Below are 27,155 nucleotides of genomic sequence, written 5' to 3'. Positions count from 1 at the left end.
AATTAAAAATGCACCCAAAACCTAAACCAAACGTTGCAGGTGGTTATTTCTTCATGCGCAGTGGTCAACGCGGCACTCTCTAGCTGCCAAGAGCACTTTTTACTATACACACCCAACTAGAGTGACGGGAGGAGCACATTCCAGAAAACGTGCTCAGCTCGTCGAGAAAATGCGATTTAAGCAATAAAATTAAAAATGCACCCAAAACCTAAACCAAACGTTGCAGGTGGTTATTTCTTCATGCGCAGCAGTCAACGCGGCACTCTCTAGCTGCCAAGAGCACTTTTTACTATGCGCACCCAACCAGAGTGACGGGAGGAGCACATTTCAGAAAACGTGCTCAGCTCGTCAAGAAAATGCGATTTAAGCAATAAAATTAAAAATGCACCTAAAACCTAAACCAAACGTTGCAGGTGGTTATTTCATCATTCGCAATGGTCAACGCGGCACTCTCTAGCCTCCAAGAGCACTTTTTACTATGCGCACCCAACCAGAGTGAAGGGAGGAGCACATTTCAGAAAACGTGCTCAGCTCGTCGAGAAAATGCGATTTAAGCAATAAAATTAATAATGCACCCAAAACCTAAACCAAGCGTTGCAGGTGGTTATTTCTTCATGCGCAGTGGTCAACGCGGCACTCTCTAGCTGCCAAGAGCACTTTTTACTATGCGCGCCCAACCAGAGTGACGGGAGGAGCACATTTCAGAAAACGTGCTCAGCTCGTCGAGAAAATGCGATTTAAGCAATAAAATTAAAAATGCACCTAAAACCTAAACCAAACGTTGGGGGTGGTTATTTCTTCATGTGCAGCAGTCAACGCGGCACTCTCTAGCTGCCAAGAGCACTTTTTACTATGCGCACCCGACCAGAGTGACGGGAGGAGCACATTTCAGAAAACGTGCTCAGCTCGTCGAGAAAATGCGATTTAAGCAATAAAATTAAAAATGCACCTAAAACCTAAACCAAACGTTGCAGGTGGTTATTTCTTCATGCGCAGTGGTCAACGCGGCACTCTCTAGCTGCCAAGAGCACTTTTTACTATGCGCACCCAACCAGAGTGACGGGAGGAGCACATTTCAGAAAACGTGCTCAGCTCGTCGAGAAAATGCGATTTAAGCAATAAAATTAAAGATGCACCTAAGACCTAAACCAAACGTTGCAGGTGGTTATTTCTTCATGCGCAGTGGTCAACGCGGCACTCTCTAGCTGCCAAGAGCACATTTTACTATGCGCACCCAACCAGAGTGACGGGAGGAGCACATTTCAGAAAACGTGCTCAGCTCGTCGAGAAAATGCGATTTAAGCAATAAAATTAAAAATGCACCTAAAACCTAAACCAAACGTTGCAGGTGGTTATTTCTTCATGCGCAGTGTTCAACGCGGCACTCTCTAGCTGCCAAGAGCACTTTTTTACTATGCGCACCCAACCAGAGTGACCGGAGGAGCGCATTTCAGAAAACGTGCTCAGCTCGTCGAGAAAATGCGATTTAAGCAATAAAATTAAAAATGCACCTAAAACCTAAACCAAACGTTGCAGATGGTCATTTCTTCATGCGCAGTGGTCAACGCGGCACTCTCTAGCTGCCAAGAGCACTTTTTACTATGCACACCCAACAAGAGTGACGGGAGGAGCGCATTTCAGAAAACGTGCTCAGCTCGATGAGAACATGCGATTTAAGCAATAAAATTAAAAATGCACCCAAAACCTAAACCAAACGTTGCAGGTGGTTATTTCTTCATGCGCAGTGGTCAACGCGGCACTCTCTAGCTGCCAAGAGCACTTTTTACTATGCGCACCCAACCAGAGTGACGGGGGAGCACATTTCAGAAAACGTGCTCAGCTCGTCCAGAAAATGCTATTTAAGCATTAAAATAAAAAAATGCACCTAAAACCTAAACCAAACGTTGCAGAAGGTCATTTCTTCATGCACAGTGGTCACCGCGGCACTCTCTAGCTGCCAAGAGCACTTTTTACTATGCGCACCCAACAAGAGTGACGGGAGGAGCACATTTCAGAAAACGTGCTCAGCTCGTCCAGAAAATGCGATTTAAGCAATAAAATTAAAAATGCACCTAAAACCTAAACCAAACGTTGCAGGTGGTTATTTCTTTATTCGCAGAGGTCAACGCGGCACTCTCTAGCTGCCAAGAGCACTTTTTACTATGCGCACCCAACCAGAGTGACGGGAGGAGCGCATTTCAGAAAACGTGCTCAGCTCGTCCAGAAAATGCGATTTAAGCAATAAAATTAAAAATGCACCCAAAACCTAAACCAAACGTTGCAGGTGGTTATTTCTTCATATGCAGTGGTCAACGCGGAGCTCTCTAGCTGCCAAGAGCACTTTTTACTATGCGCACCCAACCAGAGTGACGGGAGGAGCACATTTCAGAAAACGTGCTCAGCTCGTCCAGAAAATGCGATTTAAGCAATAAAATTAAAAATGCACCTAAAACCTAAACCAAACGTTGCAGGTGGTTATTTCTTCATGCGCAGTGGTCAACGCGGCACTCTCTAGCTGCCAAGAGCAATTTTTACTATGCGCACCCAGCCAGAGTGACGGGAGGAGCACATTTCAGCAAACGTGCTCAGCTCGTCGAGAAAATGCGATTTAAGAAATAAAATTAAAAATGCACCCAAAACCTAAACCAAACGTTGCAGGTGGTTATTTCTTCATGCGCAGCAGTCAACGCGGCACTCTCTAGCTGCCAAGAGCACTTTTTACTATGTGCACCCAACCAGAGTGACGGGAGGAGCACATTTCAGAAAACGTGCTCAGCTCGTCGAGAAAATGCGATTTAAGCAATAAAATTAAAAATGCACCTAAAACCTAAACCAAACGTTGCAGGTGGTTATTTCTTCATGCGCAGCAGTCAACGCGGCACTCTCTAGCTGCCAAGAGCACTTTTTACTATGCGCACCCAACCAGAGTGACGGGAGGAGCACATTTCAGAAAACGTGCTCAGCTCGTCGAGAAAATGCGATTTAAGCAATAAAATTAAAAATGCACCTAAAACCTAAACCAAACGTTGCAGATGGTCATTTCTTCATGCGCAGTGGTCAACGCGGCACTCTCTAGCTGCCAAGAGCACTTTTTACTATGCGCACCCAACCAGAGTGACGGGAGGAGCACATTTCAGAAAACGTGCTCAGCTCGTCGAGAAAATGCGATTTAAGCAATAAAATTAAAAATGCACCCAAAACCTAAACCAAACGTTGCAGATGGTCAATTTCTTCATGCGCAGTGTTCAACGCGGCACTCTCTAGCTGCCAAGAGCACTTTTTACCATGCGCACCCAACCAGAGTGAAGGGAGGAGCACATTTCAGAAAACGTGCTCAGCTCGTCGAGAAAATGCGATTTAAGCAATAAAATTAAAAATGCACCCAAAACCTAAACCAAACGTTGCAGATGGTCAATTTCTTCATGCGCAGTGGTCAACGCGGCACTCTCTAGCTGCCAAGAGCACTTTTTACTATGCACACCCAACCAGAGTGACGGGAGGAGCACATTTCAGAAAACGTGCTCAGCTCGACGAGAAAATGCGATTTAAGCAATAAAATTAAAAATGCACCCAAAACCTAAAACAAACGTTGCAGATGGTCATTTCTTCATGCGCAGTGGTCAACGCGGCACTCTCTAGCTGCCAAGAGCACTTTTTACTATGCGCACCCAAGCCGAGTGACGGGAGGAGCACATTTCAGAAAACGTGCTCAGCTCGTCGAGAAAATGCGATTTAAGCAATAAAATTAAAAATGCACCTAAAACCTAAACCAAACGTTGCAGGTGGTTATTTCATCATTCGCAATGGTCAACGCGGCACTCTCTAGCCTCCAAGAGCACTTTTTACTATGCGCACCCAACCAGAGTGAAGGGAGGAGCACATTTCAGAAAACGTGCTCAGCTCGTCGAGAAAATGCGATTTAAGCAATAAAATTAAAAATGCACCTAAAACCTAAACCAAACGTTGCAGGTGGTTATTTCTTCATGCGCAGCAGTCAACGCGGCACTCTCTAGCTGCCAAGAGCACTTTTTATTATGCGCACCTAACCAGAGTGACGGGAGGAGCACATTTCAGAAAACGTGCTCAGCTTGTCCAGAAAATGCGATTTAAGCAATAAAATTAAAAATGCACCCAAAACCTAAACCAAACGTTGCAGGTGGTTATTTCTTCATGCGCAGTGGTCAACGCGGCACTCTCTAGCTGCCAAGAGCAGTTTTTACTATGCGCACCCAACCAGAGTGACGGGAGGAGCACATTTCAGAAAACGTGCTCAGCTCGTCGAGAAAATGCGATTTAAGCAATAAAATTAAAAATGCACCCAAAACCTAAACCAAACGTTGCAGGTGGTTATTTCTTCATGCGCAGTGGTCAACGCGGCACTCTCTAGCTGCCAAGAGCACTTTTTACTATGCGCACCCAACCAGAGTGACGGGAGGAGCACATTTCAGAAAACGTGCTCAGCTCGTCGAGAAAATGCGATTTAAGCAATAAAATTAAAAATGCACTAAAAACCTAAACCAAACGTTGCCGATGGTCATTTCTTCATGCGCAGTGGTCAACGCGGCACACTCTAGCTGCCAAGAGCACTTTTTACTATGCGCACCCTACCAAAGTGACGGGAGGAGCACATTTCAGAAAACGTGCTCAGCTCGTCGAGAAAATGCGATTTAAGCAATAAAATTAAAAATGCACCTAAAACCTAAACCAAACGTTGCAGGTGGTTATTTCTTCATGCGCAGCAGTCAACGCGGCACTCTCTAGCTGCCAAGAGCACTTTTTACTATGCGCACCCAACCAGAGTGACGGGAGGAGCACATTTCAGAAAACGTGCTCAGCTCGTCGAGAAAATGCAATTTAAGCAATAAAATTAAAAATGCACCTAAAACCTAAACCAAACGTTGCAGGTGGTTATTTCTTCATGCGCAGTGGTCAACGCGGCACTCTCTAGCTGCCAAGAGCACTTTTTACTATGCGCACCCAACCAGAGTGACGGGAGGAGCACATTTCAGAAAACGTGCTCAGCTTGTCCAGAAAATGCGATTTAAGCAATAAAATTAAAAATGCACCCAAAACCTAAACCAAACGTTGCAGGTGGTTATTTATTCATGCGCAGTGGTCAACGCGGCACTCTCTAGCTGCCAAGAGCACTTTTTACTATGCGCACCCAACCAGAGTGACGGGAGGAGCACATTTCAGAAAACGTGCTCAGCACGTCGAGAAAATGCGATTTAAGCAATAAAATTAAAAATGCACCTAAAACCTAAACCAAACGTTGCAGGTGGTTATTTCTTCATGCGCAGCAGTCAACGCGGCACTCTCTAGCTGCCAAGAGCACTTTTTACTATGCGCACCCAACCAGAGTGACGGGAGGAGCACATTTCAGAAAACGTGCTCAGCTCGACGAGGAAATGCGATTTAAGCAATAAAATTAAAAATGCACCTAAAACCTAAACCAAACGTTGCAGGTAGTTATTTCTTCATGCGCAGTATTCAACGCGGCACTCTCTAGCTGCCAAGAGCACTTTTTACTATGCGCACCCAACCAGAGTGACGGGAGGAGCACATTTCAGAAAACGTGCTCAGCTCGTCGAGAAAATGCGATTTAAGCAATAAAATTAAAAATGCACCCAAAACCTAAACCAAACGTTGCAGATGGTCATTTCTTCATGCACAGTGGTCAACGTGGCACTCTCTAGCTGCCAAGAGCACTTTTTACTATGCGCACCCAACCAGAGTGACGGGAGGAGCACATTTCAGAAAACGTGCTCAGCTCGTCGAGAAAATGCGATTTAAGCAATAAAATTAAAGATGCACCTAAGACCTAAACCAAACGTTGCAGGTGGTTATTTCTTCATGCGCAGTGGTCAACGCGGCACTCTCTAGCTGCCAAGAGCACATTTTACTATGCGCACCCAACCAGAGTGACGGGAGGAGCACATTTCAGAAAACGTGCTCAGCTCGTCGAGAAAATGCGATTTAAGCAATAAAATTAAAAATGCACCTAAAACCTAAACTAAACGTTGCAGGTGGTTATTTCTTCATGCGCAGTGGTCAACGCGGCACTCTCTAGCTGCCAAGAGCACTTTTTACTATGCGCACCCAACCAGAGTGACGGGAGGAGCACATTTCAGAAAACGTGCTCAGCTCGTCGAGAAAATGCAATTTAAGCAATAAAATTAAAAATGCACCCAAAACCTAAACCAAACGTTGCAGATGGTCATTTCTTCATGCGCAGTGGTCAACGCGGCACTCTCTAGCTGCCATGAGCACTTTTTACTATGCGCACCCAACCAGAGTGACGGGAGGAGCACATTTCAGAAAACGTGCTCAGCTCGACGAGAAAATGCGATTTAAGCAATAAAATTAAAAATGCACCCAAAACCTAAACCAAACGTTGCAGGCGGTTATTTCTTCATGCGCAGTGGTCAACGCGGCACTATCTAGCTACCAAGAGCACTTTTTACTATGCGCACCCAACCAGAGTGACGGGAGGAGCACATTTCAGAAAACGTGCTCAGCTCGTCGAGAAAATGCGATTTAAGCAATAAAATTAAAAATGCACCTAAAAACTAAACCAAACGTTGCAGGTGGTTATTTCTTCATGTGCAGCAGTCAACGCGGCACTCTCTAGCTGCCAAGAGCACTTTTTACTATGCGCACCCAACCAGAGTGACGGGAGGAGCACATTTCAGAAAACGTGCTCAGCTCGTCGAGAAAATGCGATTTAAGCAATCAAATTAAAAATGCACCTAAAACCTAAAACAAACGTTGCACGTGGTTATTTCTTCATGCGCAGTGGTCAACGCGGCACTCTCTAGCTGCCAAAAGCACTTTTTACTATGCGCACCCAACCAGAGTGACGGGAGGAGCACATTTCAGAAAACGTGCTCAGCTCGTCGAGAAAATGCGATTTAAGCAATAAAATTAAAAATGCACCAAAAACCTAAACCAAACGTTGCAGATGGTCATTTCTTCATGTGCAGTGGTCAACGCGGCACTCTCTAGCTGCCAAGAGCACTTTTTACAATGGACACCCAACCAGAGTGACGGGAGGAGCGCATTTCAGAAAACGTGCTCAGCTCGTCGAGAAAATGCGATTTAAGCAATAAAATTAAAAATGCACCTAAAAACCTAAACCAAACGTTGCAGGTGGTTATTTCTTCATGCGCATTGGTCAACGCGGCACTCTCTAGCTGCCAAGAGCACTTTTTACTATGCGCACCCAACCAGAGTGACGTGAGGAGCACATTTCAGAAAACGTGCTCAGCTCGTCGAGAAAATGCGATTTAAGCAATAAAATTAAAAATGCACCTAAAACCTAAACCAAACGTTGCAGGTGGTTATTTCTTCATGCGCAGCAGTCAACGCGGCACTCTCTAGCTGCCAAGAGCACTTTTTACTATGCGCACCCAACCAGAGTGACGGGAGGAGCACATTTCAGAAAACGTGCTCAGCTCGTCGAGAAAATGCGATTTAAGCAATAAAATTAAAAATGCACCCAAAACATTAAACCAAACGTTGCAGGTGGTTATTTCTTCATGCGCAGTGGTCAACGCGGCACTCTCTAGCTGCCAAGAGCATTTTTTACTATGCGCACCCAACCAGAGTGACGGGAGGAGCACATTTCAGAAAACGTGCTCAGCTCGTCGAGAAAATGCGATTTAAGCAATAAAATTAAAAATGCACCTAAAACCTAAACCAAACGTTGCAGGTGGTTATTTCTTCATGCGCAGTGGTCAACGCGGCACTCTCTAGCTGCCAAGAGCACTTTTTACTATGCGCACCCAACCAGAGTGACGGGAGGAGCACATTTCAGAAAACGTGCTCAGCTCGTTGAGAAAATGCGATTTAAGCAATAAAATTAAAAATGCACCTAAAACCTAAACCAAACGTTGCAGGTGGTTATTTCTTCGTGCGCAGCAGTCAACGCGGCACTCTCTAGCTGCCAAGAGCACTTTTTACTATGCGCACCCAACCAGAGTGACGGGAGGAGCACATTTCAGAAAACGTGCTCAGCTCGTCGAGAAAATGCGATTTAAGCAATAAAATTAAAAATGCACCCAAAACCTAAACCAAACGTTGCAGGTGGTTATTTCTTCATGCGCAGTGGTCAACGCGGCACTCTCTAGCTGCCAAGAGCACTTTTTACTATGCGAACCCAACCAGAGTGACGGGAGGAGCACATTTCAGAAAACGTGCTCAGCTCGTCGAGAAAATGCGATTTAAGCAATAAAATTAAAAATACACCCAAAACCTAAACCAAACGTTGCAGATGGTCATTTCTTCATGCGCAGTGGTCAACGCGGCACTCTCTAGCTGCCAAGAGCACTTTTTACTATGCACACCCAACCAGAGTGACGGGAAGAGCGCATTTTAGAAAACGTGCTCAGCTCGACGAGAAAATGCGATTTAAGCAATAAAATTAAAAATGCACCCAAAACCTAAACCAAACGTTGCAGGTGGTTATTTCTTCATGCGCAGTGGTCAACGCGGCACTCTCTAGCTGCCAAGAGCACTTTTTACGATGCACACCCAACCAGAGAGACGGGAGGAGCGCATTTCAGAAAACGTGCTCAGCTCGACGAGAAAATGCGATTTAAGCAATAAAATTAAAAATGCACCCAAAACCTAAACCAAACGTTGCAGATGGTCATTTCTTCATGCGCAGTGGTCAACGCGGCACTCTCTAGCTTCCAAGAGCACTTTTTACTATGCACACCCAACCAGAGTGACGGGAGGAGCACATTTCAGAAAACGTGCTCAGCTCGTCCAGACAATGCGATTTAAGCAATAAAATTAAAAATGCACCCAAAACCTAAACCAAACGTTGCAGGTGGTTATTTCTTCGTGCGCAGTGGTCAACGCGGCATTCTCTAGCTGCCAAGAGCACTTTTTACTATGCGCACCCAACCAGAGTGACGGGAGGAGCACATTTCAGAAAACGTGCTCAGCTCGTCGAGAAAATGCGATTTAAGCAATAAAATTAAAAATGCACCTAAAACCTAAACCAAACGTTGCAGGTGGTTATTTCTTCATATGTAGCAGTCAACGCGGCACTCTGTAGCTGCCAAGAGCACTTTTTACTATGCGCACCCAACCAGAGTGACGGGAGGAGCACATTTCAGAAAACGTGCTCAGCTCGTCGAGAAAATGCGATTTAAGCAATAAAATTAAAAATGCACCTAAAACCTAAACCAAACGTTGCAGGTGGTTATTTCTTCATGCGCAGTGGTCAACGCGGCACTCTCTAGCTGCAGAGAGCACTTTTTACTATGCGCACCCAACCAGAATGACGGGAGGAGCACATTTCAGAAAACGTGCTCAGCTCGTCGAGAAAATGCGATTTAAGCAATAAAATTAAAAATGCACCCAAAACCTAAAACAAACGTTGCAGATTTTCATTTCTTCATGCGCAGTGGTCAACGCAGCACTCTCTAGCTGCCAAGAGCACTTTTTACTATGCGCACCCAACCAGAGTGACGGGAGGAGCACATTTCAGAAAACGTGCTCAGCTCGACAAGAAAATGCGATTTAAGCAATAAAATTAAAAATGCACCCAAAACCTAAACCAAACGTTGCAGGCGGTTATTTATTCATGCGCAGTGGTCAACGCGGCACTCTCTAGCTGCCAAGAGCACTTTTTACTATGCGCACCCAACCAGAGTGACGGGAGGAGCACATTTCAGAAAACGTGCTCAGCTCGTCAAGAAAATGCGATTTAAGCAATAAAATTAAAAATGCACCTAAAACCTAAACCAAACGTTGCAGGTGGTTATTTCTTCATGCACAGCAGTCAACGCGGCACTCTCTAGCTGCCAAGAGCACTTTTTACTATGCGCACCCAACCAGAGTGAAGGGAGGAGCACATTTCAGAAAACGTGCTCAGCTCGTCGAGAAAATGCGATTTAAGCAATAAAATTAAAAATGCACCCAAAACCTAAACTAAACGTTGCAGGTGGTTATTTCTTCATGCGCAGTGGTCAACGCGGCACTCTCTAGCTGCCAAGAGCACTTTTTACTATGCGCACCCTACCAGAGTGACGGGAGGAGCACATTTCAGAAAACGTGCTCAGCTCGTCGAGAAAATGCGATTTAAGCATTAAAATTAAAAATGCACCTAAAACCTAAACCAAACGTTGCAGGTGGTTATTTCTTCATGCGCAGCAGTCAACGCGGCACTCTCTAGCTGCCGAGAGCACTTTTTACTATGCGCACCCAACCAGAGTGACGGGAGGAGCACATTTCAGAAAACGTGCTCAGCTCGTCGAGAAAATGCAATTTAAGCAATAAAATTAACAATGCACCTAAAACCTAAACCAAACGTTGCAAATGGTCATTTCTTCATGCGCAGTGGTCAACGCGGCACTCTCTAGTTGCCAAGAGCACTTTTTACTATGCGCACCCAACCAGAGTGACGGGAGGGGCACATTTCAGAAAACGTGCTCAGCTCGTCGAGAAAATGCGATTTAAGCAATAAAATTAAAAATGCACCTAAAACCTAAACCAAACGTTGCAGATGGTCATTTCTTCATGCGCAGTGGTCAACGCGGCACTCTCTAGCTGCCAAGAGCACTGTTTACTATGCACACCCAACCAGAGTGACGGGAGGAGCGCATTTCAGAAAACGTGCTCAGCTCGTCGAGAAAATGCGATTTAAGCAATAAAATTAAAAATGCACCCAAAACCTAAACCAAACGTTGCAGGTGGTTATTTCTTCATGCGCAGTGGTCAACGCGGCACTCTCTAGCTGCCAAGAGCACTTTTTACTATGCGCACCCAACCAGAGTGACGGGAGGAGCACATTTCAGAAAACGTGCTCAGCTCGTCGAGAAAATGCGATTTAAGCAATAAAATTAAAAATGCACCCAAAACCTAAACCAAACGTTGCAGGTGGTTATTTCTTCATATGCAGCAGTCAACGCGGCACTCTCTAGCTGCAAAGAGCACTTTTTACTATGCGCACCCAACCAGAGCGACGGGAGGAGCACATTTCAGAAAACGTGCTCAGCTCGTCGAGAAAATGCGATTTAAGCAATAAAATAAAAAATGCACCTAAAACCTAAACCAAACGTTGCAGGTGGATATTTCTTCATGCGCAGTGGTCAACGCGGCACTCTCTAGCTGCCAAGAGCACTTTTTACTATGCGCATCCAACCAGAGTGACGGGAGGAGCACATTTCAGAAAACGTGCTCAGCTCGTCGAGAAAATGCGATTTAAGCAATAACATTAAAAATGCACCTAAAACCTAAACCAAACGTTGCAGGTGGTTATTTCTTGATGCGCAGTGGTCAACGCGGCACTCTCTCGCTGCCAAGAGAACTTTTTACTATGCGCACCCAACCAGAGTGACGGGAGGAGCACATTTCAGAAAACGTGCTCAGCTCGTCGAGAAAATGCGATTTAAGCAATAAAATTAAAAATGCACCCAAAACCTAAACCAAACGTTGCAGATGGTCATTTCTTCATGCGCAGTGGTCAACGCGGCACTCTCTAGCTGCCAAGAGCATTTTTTACTATGCGCACCCAACCAGAGTGACGGGAGGAGCACATTTCAGAAAACGTGCTCAGCTCGTCGAGAAAATGCGATTTAAGCAATAAAATTAAAAATGCACCCAAAACCTAAACCAAACGTTGCAGGTGGTTATTTCTTCATGCGCAGTGGTCAACGCAGCACTCTCTAGCTGCCAAGAGCACTTTTTACTATGCGCACCCAACCAGAGTGACGGGAGGAGCACATTTCAGAAAACGTGCTCAGCTCGTCGAGAAAATGCGATTTAAGCAATAAAATTAAAAATGCACCCAAAACCTAAACCAAACGTTGCAGATGGTCATTTCTTCATGCGCAGTGGTCAACGCGGCACTCTCTAACTGCCAAGAGCACTTTTTACTATGCGCACCCAACCAGAGTGACGGGAGGAGCACATTTCAGAAAACGTGCTCAGCTCGTCGAGAAAATGCGATTTAAGCAATAAAATTAAAAATGCACCTAAAACCCAAACCAAACGTTGCAGGTGGTTATTTCTTCATGCGCAGTGGTCAACGCGGCACTCTCTAGCTGCCAAGAGCACTTTTTACTATGCGCACCCAACCAGAGTGACGGGAGGAGCACATTTCAGAAAACGTGCTCAGCTCGTCGAGAAAATGCGATTTAAGCAATAAAATTAAAAATGCACCTAAAACCTAAACCAAACGTTGCAGGTGGTTATTTCTTCATGCGCAGTGGTCAACGCGGCACTCTCTAGCTGCCAAGAGCACATTTTACTATGCGCACCCAACCAGAGTGACGGGAGGAGCACATTTCAGAAAACGTGCTCAGCTCGTCGAGAAAATGCGATTTAAGCAATAAAATTAAAAATGCACCTAAAACCTAAACCAAACGTTGCAGGTGGTTATTTCTTCGTGCGCAGCAGTCAACGCGGCACTCTCTAGCTGCCAAGAGCACTTTTTACTATGCGCACCCAACCAGAGTGACGGGACGAGCACATTTCAGAAAACGTGCTCAGTTCGCCGAGAAAATGCGATTTAAGCAATACAATTAAAAATGCACCTAAAACCTAAACCAAACGTTGCAGGTGGTTATTTCTTCATGTGCAGTGGTCAACGCGGCACTCTCTAGCTGCCAAGAGCACTTTTTACTATGCGCACCCACCCAGAGTGACGGGAGGAGCACATTTCAGAAAACGTGCTCAGCTCGTCGAGAAAATGCGATTTAAGCAATAAAATTAAAAATGCACCTAAAATCTATACCAAACGTTGCAGGTGGTTATTTCTTCATATGCTGTGGTCAACGCGGCACTCTCTAGCTGCCAAGAGCACTTTTTACTATGCGCACCCAACCAGAGTGACGGGAGGAGCACATTCCAGAAAACGTGCTCAGCTCGTCGAGAAAAATGCGATTTAAGCAATAAAATTAAAAATGCACCTAAAACCTAAACCAAACGTTGCAGGTGGTTATTTCTTCGTGCGCAGCAGTCAACGCGGCACTCTCTAGCTGCCAAGAGCACTTTTTACTATGCGCACCCAACCAGAGTGACGGGAGGAGCACATTTCAGAAAACGTGCTCAGCTCGTCGAGTAAATGCGATTTAAGCAATAAAATTAAAAATGCACCCAAAACCTAAACCAAACGTTGCAGGTGGTTATTTCTTCATGCGCAGTGGTGAACGCGGCACTCTCTAGCTGCCAAGAGCACTTTTTACTATGCGCACCCAACCAGAGTGACGGGAGGAGCACATTTCAGAAAACGTGCTCAGCTCGTCGAGAAAATGCGATTTAAGCAATAAAATTAAAAATGCACCTAAAACCTAAACCAAACGCTGCAGATGGTCATTTCTTCATGCGCAGTGGTCAACGCGGCACTCTCTAGCTGCCAAGAGCACTTTTTACTATACACACCCAACCAGAGTGACGGGAGGAGCACATTCCAGAAAACGTGCTCAGCTCGTCGGGAAAATGCGATTTAAGCAATAACATTAAAAATGCACCCAAAACCTAAACCAAACGTTGCAGATGGTCATTTCTTCATGTGCAGTGGTCAACGCGGCACTCTCTCGCTGCCAAGAGCACTTTTTACTATGCACACCCAACCAGAGTGACGGGAGGAGCACATTCCAGAAAACGTGCTCAGCTCGTCGAGAAAATGCGATTTAAGCAATAAAATTAAAAATGCACCCAAAACCTAAACCAAACGTTGCAGATGGTCATTTCTTCATGCGCAGTGGTCAACGCGGCACTCTCTAGCTGCCAAGAGCACTTTTTACTATGCGCACCCAACCAGAGTGACGGGAGGAGCACATTTCAGAAAACGTGCTCAGCTCGTCGAGAAAATGCGATTTAAGCAATAAAATTAAAAATGCACCCAAAACATAAACCAAACGTTGCAGGTGGTTATTTCTTCATGTGCAGTGGTGAACGCGGCACTCTCTAGCTGCCAAGAGCACTTTTTACTATGCGCACCCAACCAGAGTGACAGGAGGAGCACATTTCAGAAAACGTGCTCAGCTCGTTGAGAAAATGCGATTTAAGCAATAAAATTAAAAATGCACCCAAAACCTAAACCAAACGTTGCAGGTGGTTATTTCTTCATGCGCAGTGGTCAACGCGGCACTCTCTAGCTGCCAAGAGCACTTTTTACTATGCGCACCCAACCAGAGTGACGGGAGGAGCGCATTTCAGAAAACGTGCTCAGCTCGACGAGAAAATGCGATTTAAGCAATAAAATTAAAAATGCACCCAAAACCTAAACCAAACGTTGCAGGTGGTTATTTCTTCATGCGCAGCAGTCAACGCGGCACTCTCTAGCTGCCAAGAGCACTTTTTACTATGCGCACCCAACCAGAGTGACGGGAGGAGCACATTTCAGAAAACGTGCTCAGCTCGTCGAGAAAATGAGATTTAAGCAATAAAATTAAAAATGCACCTAAAACCTAAACCAAACGTTGCAGGTGGTTATTTCTTCATATGCAGCAGTCAACGCGGCACTCTCTAGCTGCCAAGAGCACTTTTTACTATGCACACCCAACCAGAGTGACGGGAGGAGCACATTTCAGAAAACGTGCTCAGCTCGTCGAGAAAATGCGATTTAAGCAATACAATTAAAAATGCACCTAAAAACCTAAACCAAACGTTGCAGGTGGTTATTTCTTCGTGCGCATTGGTCAACGCGGCACTCTCTAGCTGCCAAGAGCACTTTTTACTATGTGCACCCAACCAGAGTGACGGGAGGAGCACATTTCAGAAAACGTGCTCAGCTCGTCGAGAAAATGCGATTTAAGCAATAAAATTAAAAATGCACCCAAAACATTAAACCAAACGTTGCAGGTGGTTATTTCTTCATGCGCAATGGTCAACGCGGCACTCTCTAGCTGCCAAGAGCATTTTTTCCTTTGCGCACCCAACCAGAGTGACGGGAGGAGCACATTTCAGAAAACGTGCTCAGCTCGTCGAGAAAATGCGATTTAAGCAATAAAATTAAAAATGCACCTAAAACCTAAACCAAACGTTGCAGGTGGTTATTTCTTCATGCGCAGTGGTCAACGCGGCACTCTCTAGCTGCCAAGAGCACTTTTTACTATGCGCACCCAACCAGAGTGACGGGAGGAGCACATTTCAGAAAACGTGCTCAGCTCGTCGAGAAAATGCGATTTAAGCAATAAAATTAAAAATGCACCTAAAACCTAAACCAAACGTTGCAGGTGGTTATTTCTTCGTGCGCAGCAGTCAACGCGGCACTCTCTAGCTGCCAAGAGCACTTTTTACTATGCGCACCCAACCAGAGTGACGGGAGGAGCACATTCCAGAAAACGTGCTCAGCTCGTCGAGAAAATGCGATTTAAGCAATAAAATTAAAAATGCACCCAAAACCTAAACCAAACGTTGCAGATGGTCATTTCTTCATGCGCAGTGGTCAACGCGGCACTCTCTAGCTGCCAAGAGCACTTTTTACGATGCACACCCAACCAGAGAGACGGGAGGAGCGCATTTCAGAAAACGTGCTCAGCTCGACGAGAAAATGCGATTTAAGCAATAAAATTAAAAATGCACCCAAAACCTAAACCAAACGTTGCAGGTGGTTATTTCTTCATGCGCAGTGGTCAACGCGGCACTCTGTAGCTGCCAAGAGCACCTTTTACTATGCACACCCAACCAGAGTGACGGGAGGAGCGCATTTTAAAAAACGTGCTCAGCTCGACGAGAAAATGCGATTTAAGCAATAAAATTAAAAATGCACCCAAAACCTAAACCAAACGTTGCAGGTGGTTATTTCTTCATGTGCAGTGGTCAACGCGGCACTCTCTAGCTGCCAAGAGCACTTTTTACTATGCGCACCCAACCAGAGTGACGGGAGGAGCACATTTCAGAAAACGTGCTCAGCTCGTCGAGAAAATGCGATTTAAGCAATAAAATTAAAAATGCACCTAAAACCTAAACCAAACGTTGCAGGTGGTTATTTCTTCATGCGCAGCAGTCAACGCGGCACTCTCTAGCTGCCAAGAGCACTTTTTACTATGCGCACCCAACCAGAGTGACGGGAGGAGCACATTTCAGAAAACGTGCTCAGCTCGTCGAGAAAATGCGATTTAAGCAATAACATTAAAAATGCACCCAAAACATTAAACCAAACGTTGCAGGTGGTTATTTCTTCATGCGCAGTGGTCAACGCGGCACTCTCTAGCTGCCAAGAGCACTTTTTACTATGCGCACCCAACCAGAGTGACGGGAGGAGCACATTTCAGAAAACGTGCTCAGCTCGTCGAGAAAATGCGATTTAAGCAATAAAATTAAAAATGCACCTAAAACCTAAACCAAACGTTGCAGGTGGTTATTTCTTCATGCGCAGTGGTCAACGCGGCACTCTCTAGCTGCCAAGAGCACATTTTACTATGCGCACCCAACCAGAGTGACGGGAGGAGCACATTTCAGAAAACGTGCTCAGCTCGTCGAGAAAATGCGATTTAAGCAATAAAATTAAAAATGCACCTAAAACCTAAACCAAACGTTGCAGGTGGTTATTTCTTCGTGCGCAGCAGTCAACGCGGCACTCTCTAGCTGCCAAGAGCACTTTTTACTATGCGCACCCAACCAGAGTGACGGGACGAGCACATTTCAGAAAACGTGCTCAGTTCGCCGAGAAAATGCGATTTAAGCAATACAATTAAAAATGCACCTAAAACCTAAACCAAACGTTGCAGGTGGTTATTTCTTCATGTGCAGTGGTCAACGCGGAACTCTCTAGCTGCCAAGAGCACTTTTTACTATGCGCACCCACCCAGAGTGACGGGAGGAGCACATTTCAGAAAACGTGCTCAGCTCGTCGAGAAAATGCGATTTAAGCAATAAAATTAAAAATGCACCTAAAATCTATACCAAACGTTGCAGGTGGTTATTTCTTCATATGCTGTGGTCAACGCGGCACTCTCTAGCTGCCAAGAGCACTTTTTACTATGCGCACCCAACCAGAGTGACGGGAGGAGCACATTCCAGAAAACGTGCTCAGCTCGTCGAGAAAAATGCGATTTAAGCAATAAAATTAAAAATGCACCTAAAACCTAAACCAAACGTTGCAGGTGGTTATTTCTTCGTGCGCAGCAGTCAACGCGGCACTCTCTAGCTGCCAAGAGCACTTTTTACTATGCGCACCCAACCAGAGTGACGGGAGGAGCACATTTCAGAAAACGTGCTCAGCTCGTCGAGTAAATGCGATTTAAGCAATAAAATTAAAAATGCACCCAAAACCTAAACCAAACGTTGCAGGTGGTTATTTCTTCATGCGCAGTGGTGAACGCGGCACTCTCTAGCTGCCAAGAGCACTTTTTACTATGCGCACCCAACCAGAGTGACGGGAGGAGCACATTTCAGAAAACGTGCTCAGCTCGTCGAGAAAATGCGATTTAAGCAATAAAATTAAAAATGCACCTAAAACCTAAACCAAACGCTGCAGATGGTCATTTCTTCATGCGCAGTGGTCAACGCGGCACTCTCTAGCTGCCAAGAGCACTTTTTACTATACACACCCAACCAGAGTGACGGGAGGAGCACATTCCAGAAAACGTGCTCAGCTCGTCGGGAAAATGCGATTTAAGCAATAACATTAAAAATGCACCCAAAACCTAAACCAAACGTTGCAGATGGTCATTTCTTCATGTGCAGTGGTCAACGCGGCACTCTCTCGCTGCCAAGAGCACTTTTTACTATGCACACCCAACCAGAGTGACGGGAGGAGCACATTCCAGAAAACGTGCTCAGCTCGTCGAGAAAATGCGATTTAAGCAATAAAATTAAAAATGCACCCAAAACCTAAACCAAACGTTGCAGATGGTCATTTCTTCATGCGCAGTGGTCAACGCGGCACTCTCTAGCTGCCAAGAGCACTTTTTACTATGCGCACCCAACCAGAGTGACGGGAGGAGCACATTTCAGAAAACGTGCTCAGCTCGTCGAGAAAATGCGATTTAAGCAATAAAATTAAAAATGCACCCAAAACATAAACCAAACGTTGCAGGTGGTTATTTCTTCATGTGCAGTGGTGAACGCGGCACTCTCTAGCTGCCAAGAGCACTTTTTACTATGCGCACCCAACCAGAGTGACAGGAGGAGCACATTTCAGAAAACGTGCTCAGCTCGTTGAGAAAATGCGATTTAAGCAATAAAATTAAAAATGCACCCAAAACCTAAACCAAACGTTGCAGGTGGTTATTTCTTCATGCGCAGTGGTCAACGCGGCACTCTCTAGCTGCCAAGAGCACTTTTTACTATGCGCACCCAACCAGAGTGACGGGAGGAGCGCATTTCAGAAAACGTGCTCAGCTCGACGAGAAAATGCGATTTAAGCAATAAAATTAAAAATGCACCCAAAACCTAAACCAAACGTTGCAGGTGGTTATTTCTTCATGCGCAGCAGTCAACGCGGCACTCTCTAGCTGCCAAGAGCACTTTTTACTATGCGCACCCAACCAGAGTGACGGGAGGAGCACATTTCAGAAAACGTGCTCAGCTCGTCGAGAAAATGAGATTTAAGCAATAAAATTAAAAATGCACCTAAAACCTAAACCAAACGTTGCAGGTGGTTATTTCTTCATATGCAGCAGTCAACGCGGCACTCTCTAGCTGCCAAGAGCACTTTTTACTATGCACACCCAACCAGAGTGACGGGAGGAGCACATTTCAGAAAACGTGCTCAGCTCGTCGAGAAAATGCGATTTAAGCAATACAATTAAAAATGCACCTAAAAACCTAAACCAAACGTTGCAGGTGGTTATTTCTTCGTGCGCATTGGTCAACGCGGCACTCTCTAGCTGCCAAGAGCACTTTTTACTATGTGCACCCAACCAGAGTGACGGGAGGAGCACATTTCAGAAAACGTGCTCAGCTCGTCGAGAAAATGCGATTTAAGCAATAAAATTAAAAATGCACCCAAAACATTAAACCAAACGTTGCAGGTGGTTATTTCTTCATGCGCAATGGTCAACGCGGCACTCTCTAGCTGCCAAGAGCATTTTTTCCTTTGCGCACCCAACCAGAGTGACGGGAGGAGCACATTTCAGAAAACGTGCTCAGCTCGTCGAGAAAATGCGATTTAAGCAATAAAATTAAAAATGCACCTAAAACCTAAACCAAACGTTGCAGGTGGTTATTTCTTCATGCGCAGTGGTCAACGCGGCACTCTCTAGCTGCCAAGAGCACTTTTTACTATGCGCACCCAACCAGAGTGACGGGAGGAGCACATTTCAGAAAACGTGCTCAGCTCGTCGAGAAAATGCGATTTAAGCAATAAAATTAAAAATGCACCTAAAACCTAAACCAAACGTTGCAGGTGGTTATTTCTTCGTGCGCAGCAGTCAACGCGGCACTCTCTAGCTGCCAAGAGCACTTTTTACTATGCGCACCCAACCAGAGTGACGGGAGGAGCACATTCCAGAAAACGTGCTCAGCTCGTCGAGAAAATGCGATTTAAGCAATAAAATTAAAAATGCACCCAAAACCTAAACCAAACGTTGCAGATGGTCATTTCTTCATGCGCAGTGGTCAACGCGGCACTCTCTAGCTGCCAAGAGCACTTTTTACGATGCACACCCAACCAGAGAGACGGGAGGAGCGCATTTCAGAAAACGTGCTCAGCTCGACGAGAAAATGCGATTTAAGCAATAAAATTAAAAATGCACCCAAAACCTAAACCAAACGTTGCAGGTGGTTATTTCTTCATGCGCAGTGGTCAACGCGGCACTCTGTAGCTGCCAAGAGCACCTTTTACTATGCACACCCAACCAGAGTGACGGGAGGAGCGCATTTTAAAAAACGTGCTCAGCTCGACGAGAAAATGCGATTTAAGCAATAAAATTAAAAATGCACCCAAAACCTAAACCAAACGTTGCAGGTGGTTATTTCTTCATGTGCAGTGGTCAACGCGGCACTCTCTAGCTGCCAAGAGCACTTTTTACTATGCGCACCCAACCAGAGTGACGGGAGGAGCACATTTCAGAAAACGTGCTCAGCTCGTCGAGAAAATGCGATTTAAGCAATAAAATTAAAAATGCACCTAAAACCTAAACCAAACGTTGCAGGTGGTTATTTCTTCATGCGCAGCAGTCAACGCGGCACTCTCTAGCTGCCAAGAGCACTTTTTACTATGCGCACCCAACCAGAGTGACGGGAGGAGCACATTTCAGAAAACGTGCTCAGCTCGTCGAGAAAATGCGATTTAAGCAATAACATTAAAAATGCACCCAAAACATTAAACCAAACGTTGCAGGTGGTTATTTCTTCATGCGCAGTGGTCAACGCGGCACTCTCTAGCTGCCAAGAGCATTTTTTACTATGCGCACCCAACCAGAGTGACGGGAGGAGCACATTTCAGAAAACGTGCTCAGCTCGTCGAGAAAATGCGATTTAAGCAATAAAATTAAAAATGCACCTAAAACCTAAACCAAACGTTGCAGGTGGTTATTTCTTCATGCGCAGTGGTCAACGTGGCACTCTCTAGCTGCCAAGAGCACTTTTTACTATGCGCACCCAACCAGAGTGACGGGAGGAGCACATTTCAGAAAACGTGCTCAGCTCGTTGAGAAAATGCGATTTAAGCAATAAAATTAAAAATGCACCTAAAACCTAAACCAAACGTTGCAGGTGGTTATTTCTTCGTGCGCAGCAGTCAACGCGGCACTCTCTAGCTGCCAAGAGCACTTTTTACTATGAGCACCCAACCAGAGTGACGGGAGGAGCACATTTCAGAAAACGTGCTCAGCTCGTCGAGTAAATGCAATTTAAGCAATAAAATTAAAAATGCACCCAAAACCTAAACCAAACGTTGCAGGTGGTTATTTCTTCATGCGCAGTGGTCAACGCGGCACTCTCTAGCTGCCAAGAGCACTTTTTACTATGCGCACCCAACCAGACTGACGGGAGGAGCACATTTCAGAAAACGTGCTCAGCTCGTCCAGAAAACGCGATTTAAGCAAAAAAATTAAAAATGCACCTAAAACCTAAACCAAACGTTGCAGATGGTCATTTCTTCATGCGCAGTGGTCAACGCGGCACTCTCTAGCTGCCAAGAGCACTTTTTACTATGCACACCCAACCAGAGTGACGGGAGGAGCACATTTCAGAAAACGTGCTCAGCTCGTCCAGACAATGCGATTTAAGCAATAAAATTAAAAATGCACCCAAAACCTAAACCAAACGTTGCAGGTGGTTATTTCTTCGTGCGCAGTGGTCAACGCGGCATTCTCTAGCTGCCAAGAGCACTTTTTACTATGCGCACCCAACCAGAGTGACGGGAGGAGCACATTCCAGAAAACGTGCTCAGCTCGTCGAGAAAATGCGATTTAAGCAATACAATTAAAAATGCACCCAAAACCTAAACCAAACGTTGCAGATGGTTATTTCTTCATGCGCAGTGGTCAACGCGGCACTCTCTAGCTGCCAAGAGCACTTTTTACTATGCGCACCCAACCAGAGTGACGGGAGGAGCACATTTCAGAAAACGTGCTCAGCTCGTCGAGAAAATGCGATTTAAGCAATAAAATTAAAAATACACCCAAAACCTAAACCAAACGTTGCAGATGGTCATTTCTTCATGCGCAGTGGTCAACGCGGCACTCTCTAGCTGCCAAGAGCACTTTTTACTATGCACACCCAACCAGAGTGACGGGAAGAGCGCATTTTAGAAAACGTGCTCAGCTCGACGAGAAAATGCGATTTAAGCAATAAAATTAAAAATGCACCCAAAACCTAAACCAAACGTTGCAGGTGGTTATTTCTTCATGCGCAGTGGTCAACGCGGCACTCTCTAGCTGCCAAGAGCACTTTTTACGATGCACACCCAACCAGAGAGACGGGAGGAGCGCATTTCAGAAAACGTGCTCAGCTCGACGAGAAAATGCGATTTAAGCAATAAAATTAAAAATGCACCCAAAACCTAAACCAAACGTTGCAGGTGGTAATTTCTTCATGCGCAGTGGTCAACGCGGCACTCTCTAGCTGCCAAGAGCACTTTTTACTATGCGCACCTAACCAGAGTGACGGGAGGAGCACATTTCAGAAAACGTGCTCAGCTCGTCCAGAAAATGCGATTTAAGCAATAAATTTAAAAATGCACCTAAAACCTAAACCAAACGTTGCAGATGGTCATTTCTTCATGCGCAGTGGTCAACGCGGCACTCTCTAGCTGCCAAGAGCACTTTTTACTATGCACACCCAACCAGAGTGACGGGAGGAGCGCATTTTAGAAAACGTGCTCAGCTCGACGAGAAAATGCGATTTAAGCAATAAAATTAAAAATGCACCCAAAACCTAAACCAAACGTTGCAGGTGGTTATTTCTTCATGCGCAGTGGTCAACGCAGCACTCTCTAGCTGCCAAGAGCACTTTTTACTATGCGCACCCAACCAGAGTGACGGGAGGAGCGCATTTCAGAAAACGTGCTCAGCTCGTCGAGAAAATGCGATTTAAGCAATAAAATTAAAAATGCACCTAAAACCTAAACCGAAAGTTGCAGGTGGTTATTTCTTCATGCGCAGCAGTCAACGCGGCACTCTCTAGCTGCCAAGAGCACTTTTTACTATGCGCACCCAACCAGAGTGACGGGAGGAGCACATTTCAGAAAACGTGCTCAGCTCGTCGAGAAAATGCGATTTAAGCAATAAAATTAAAAATGCACCTCAAACCTAAACCAAACGTTGCAGGTGGTTATTTCTTCATATTCAGCAGTCAACGCGGCACTCTCTAGCTGCCAAGAGCACTTTTTACTATGCGCACCCAACCAGAGTGACGGGAGGAGCACATTTCAGAAAACGTGCTCAGCTCGTCGAGAAAATGCGATTTAAGCAATAAAATTAAAAATGCACCCAAAACATTAAACCAAACGTTGCAGGTGGTTATTTCTTCATGCGCAGTGGTCAACGCGGCACTCTCTAGCTGCCAAGAGCATTTTTTACTATGCGCACCCAACCAGAGTGACGGGAGGAGCACATTTCAGAAAACGTGCTCAGCTCGTCGAGAAAATGCGATTTAAGCAATAAAATTAAAAATGCACCTAAAACCTAAACCAAACGTTGCAGGTGGTTATTTCTTCATGCGCAGTGGTCAACGCGGCACTCTCTAGCTGCCAAGAGCACTTTTTACTATGCGCACCCAACCAGAGTGACGGGAGGAGCACATTTCAGAAAACGTGCTCAGCTCGTTGAGAAAATGCGATTTAAGCAATAAAATTAAAAATGCACCTAAAACCTAAACCAAACGTTGCAGGTGGTTATTTCTTCGTGCGCAGCAGTCAACGCGGCACTCTCTAGCTGCCAAGAGCACTTTTTACTATGCGCACCCAACCAGAGTGACGGGAGGAGCACATTTCAGAAAACGTGCTCAGCTCGTCGAGTAAATGCAATTTAAGCAATAAAATTAAAAATGCACCCAAAACCTAAACCAAACGTTGCAGGTGGTTATTTCTTCATGCGCAGTGGTCAACGCGGCACTCTCTAGCTGCCAAGAGCACTTTTTACTATGCGCACCCAACCAGACTGACGGGAGGAGCACATTTCAGAAAACGTGCTCAGCTCGTCGAGAAAATGCGATTTAAGCAATAAAATTAAAAATGCACCTAAAACCTAAACCAAACGTTGCAGGTGGTTATTTCTTCATGCGCAGTGGTCAACGCGGCACTCTCTAGCTGCCAAGAGCACTTTTTACTATGCGCACCCAACCAGAGTGACGGGAGGAGCACATTTCAGAAAACGTGCTCAGCTCGTTGAGAAAATGCGATTTAAGCAATAAAATTAAAAATGCACCTAAAACCTAAACCAAACGTTGCAGGTGGTTATTTCTTCGTGCGCAGCAGTCAACGCGGCACTCTCTAGCTGCCAAGAGCACTTTTTACTATGCGCACCCAACCAGAGTGACGGGAGGAGCACATTTCAGAAAACGTGCTCAGCTCGTCGAGTAAATGCAATTTAAGCAATAAAATTAAAAATGCACCCAAAACCTAAACCAAACGTTGCAGGTGGTTATTTCTTCATGCGCAGTGGTCAACGCGGCACTCTCTAGCTGCCAAGAGCACTTTTTACTATGCGCACCCAACCAGACTGACGGGAGGAGCACATTTCAGAAAAAGTGCTCAGCTCGTCCAGAAAACGCGATTTAAGCAAAAAAATTAAAAATGCACCTAAAACCTAAACCAAACGTTGCAGATGGTCATTTCTTCATGCGCAGTGGTCAACGCGGCACTCTCTAGCTGCCAAGAGCACTTTTTACTATGCGCACCCACCCAGAGTGACGGGAGGAGCACATTTCAGAAAACGTGCTCAGCTCGTCGAGAAAATGCGATTTAAGCAATAAAATTAAAAATGCACCCAAAACCTAAACCAAACGTTGCAGGTGGTTATTTCTTCAAATGCAGTGGTCAACGCGGCACTCTCTAGCTGCCAAGAGCACTTTTTACTATGCGCACCCAACCAGAGTGACGTGAGGAGCACATTCCAGAAAACGTGCTCAGCTCGTCGAGAAAATGCGATTTAAGCAATAAAATTAAAAATGCACCCAAAACCTAAACCAAACGGTCCAGATGGTCATTTCTTCATGCGCAGTGGTCAACGCGGCACTCTCTAGCTGCCAAGAGCACTTTTTACTATGCGCACCCAACCAGAGTGACGGGAGGAGCACATTTCAGAAAACGTGCTCAGCTCGTCGAGAAAATGCGATTTAAGCAATAAAATTAAAAATGCACCCAAAACCTAAACCAAACGTTGCAGGTGGTTATTTCTTCATGCGCAGTGGTCAACGCGGCACTCTCTAGCTGCCAAGAGCACTTTTTACTATGCGAACCCAACCAGAGTGACGGGAGGAGCACATTTCAGAAAACGTGCTCAGCTCGTCGAGAAAATGCGATTTAAGCAATAAAATTAAAAATACACCCAAAACCTAAACCAAACGTTGCAGATGGTCATTTCTTCATGCGCAGTGGTCAACGCGGCACTCTCTAGCTGCCAAGAGCACTTTTTACTATGCACACCCAACCAGAGTGACGGGAAGAGCGCATTTTAGAAAACGTGCTCAGCTCGACGAGAAAATGCGATTTAAGCAATAAAATTAAAAATGCACCCAAAACCTAAACCAAACGTTGCAGGTGGTTATTTCTTCATGCGCAGTGGTCAACGCGGCACTCTCTAGCTGCCAAGAGCACTTTTTACGATGCACACCCAACCAGAGAGACGGGAGGAGCGCATTTCAGAAAACGTGCTCAGCTCGACGAGAAAATGCGATTTAAGCAATAAAATTAAAAATGCACCCAAAACCTAAACCAAACGTTGCAGGTGGTAATTTCTTCATGCGCAGTGGTCAACGCGGCACTCTCTAGCTGCCAAGAGCACTTTTTACTATGCGCACCTAACCAGAGTGACGGGAGGAGCACATTTCAGAAAACGTGCTCAGCTCGTCCAGAAAATGCGATTTAAGCAATAAATTTAAAAATGCACCTAAAACCTAAACCAAACGTTGCAGATGGTCATTTCTTCATGCGCAGTGGTCAACACGGCACTCTCTAGCTGCCAAGAGCACTTTTTACTATGCACACCCAACCAGAGTGACGGGAGGAGCGCATTTTAGAAAACGTGCTCAGCTCGACGAGAAAATGCGATTTAAGCAATAAAATTAAAAATGCACCCACAACCTAAACCAAACGTTGCAGGTGGTTATTTCTTCATGCGCAGTGGTCAACGCGGCACTCTCTAGCTGCCAAGAGCACTTTTTACTATGCGCACCCAACCAGAGTGACGGGAGGAGCACATTTCAGAAAACGTGCTCAGCTCGTCGAGAAAATGCGATTTAAGCAATAAAATTAAAAATGCACCTAAAACCTAAACCAAACGTTGCAGGTGGTTATTTCTTCATGCGCAGCAGTCAACGCGGCACTCTCTAGCTGCCAAGAGCACTTTTTACTATGCGCACCCAACCAGAGTGACGGGAGGAGCACATTTCAGAAAACGTGCTCAGCTCGTCGAGAAAATGCGATTTAAGCAATAAAATTAAAAATGCACCTAAAACCTAAACCAAACGTTGCAGGTGGTTATTTCTTCATGCGCAGCAGTCAACGCGGCACTCTCTAGCTGCCAAGAGCACTTTTTACTATGCACACCCAACCAGAGTGACGGGAGGAGCACATTTTAGAAAACGTGCTCAGCTCGTCGAGAAAATGCAATTTAAGCAATGAAATTAAAAATGCACCTAAAACCTAAACCAAACGTTGCAGGTGGTTATTTCTTCATGCGCAGTGGTCAACGCGGCACTCTCTAGCTGCCAAGAGCACTTTTTGCTATGCGCACCCAACAAGAGTGACGGGAGGAGCACATTTCAGAAAACGTGCTCAGCTCGTCGAGAAAATGCGATTTAAGCAATAAAATTAAAAATGCACCTAAAACCTAAACCAAACGTTGCAGGTGGTTATTTCTTCATGCGCAGCAGTCAACGCGGCACTCTCTAGCTGCCAAGAGCACTTTTTACTATGCGCACCCAACCAGAGTGACGGGAGGAGCACATTTCAGAAAACGTGCTCAGCTCGTCGAGAAAATGCGATTTAAGCAATAAAATTAAAAATGCACCCAAAACATTAAACCAAACGTTGCAGGTGGTTATTTCTTCATGCGCAGTGGTCAACGCGGCACTCTCTAGCTGCCAAGAGCATTTTTTACTATGCGCACCCAACCAGAGTGACGGGAGGAGCACATTTCAGAAAACGTGCTCAGCTCGTCGAGAAAATGCGATTTAAGCAATAAAATTAAAAATGCACCTAAAACCTAAACCAAACGTTGCAGGTGGTTATTTCTTCATGCGCAGTGGTCAACGCGGCACTCTCTAGCTGCCAAGAGCACTTTTTACTATGCGCACCCAACCAGAGTGACGGGAGGAGCACATTTCAGAAAACGTGCTTAGCTCGTTGAGAAAATGCGATTTAAGCAATAAAATTAAAAATGCACCTAAAACCTAAACCAAACGTTGCAGGTGGTTATTTCTTCGTGCGCAGCAGTCAACGCGGCACTCTCTAGCTGCCAAGAGCACTTTTTACTATGAGCACCCAACCAGAGTGACGGGAGGAGCACATTTCAGAAAACGTGCTCAGCTCGTCGAGTAAATGCAATTTAAGCAATAAAATTAAAAATGCACCCAAAACCTAA

Source organism: Syngnathus scovelli, chromosome 18, assembly GCF_024217435.2.
Source record: "Syngnathus scovelli strain Florida chromosome 18, RoL_Ssco_1.2, whole genome shotgun sequence".
Classification (NCBI taxonomy): Eukaryota; Metazoa; Chordata; class Actinopteri; order Syngnathiformes; family Syngnathidae; genus Syngnathus; species Syngnathus scovelli.
The sequence above is the reverse complement of the archived record's forward strand: the minus strand, read 5'-3'. Positions refer to the sequence as shown.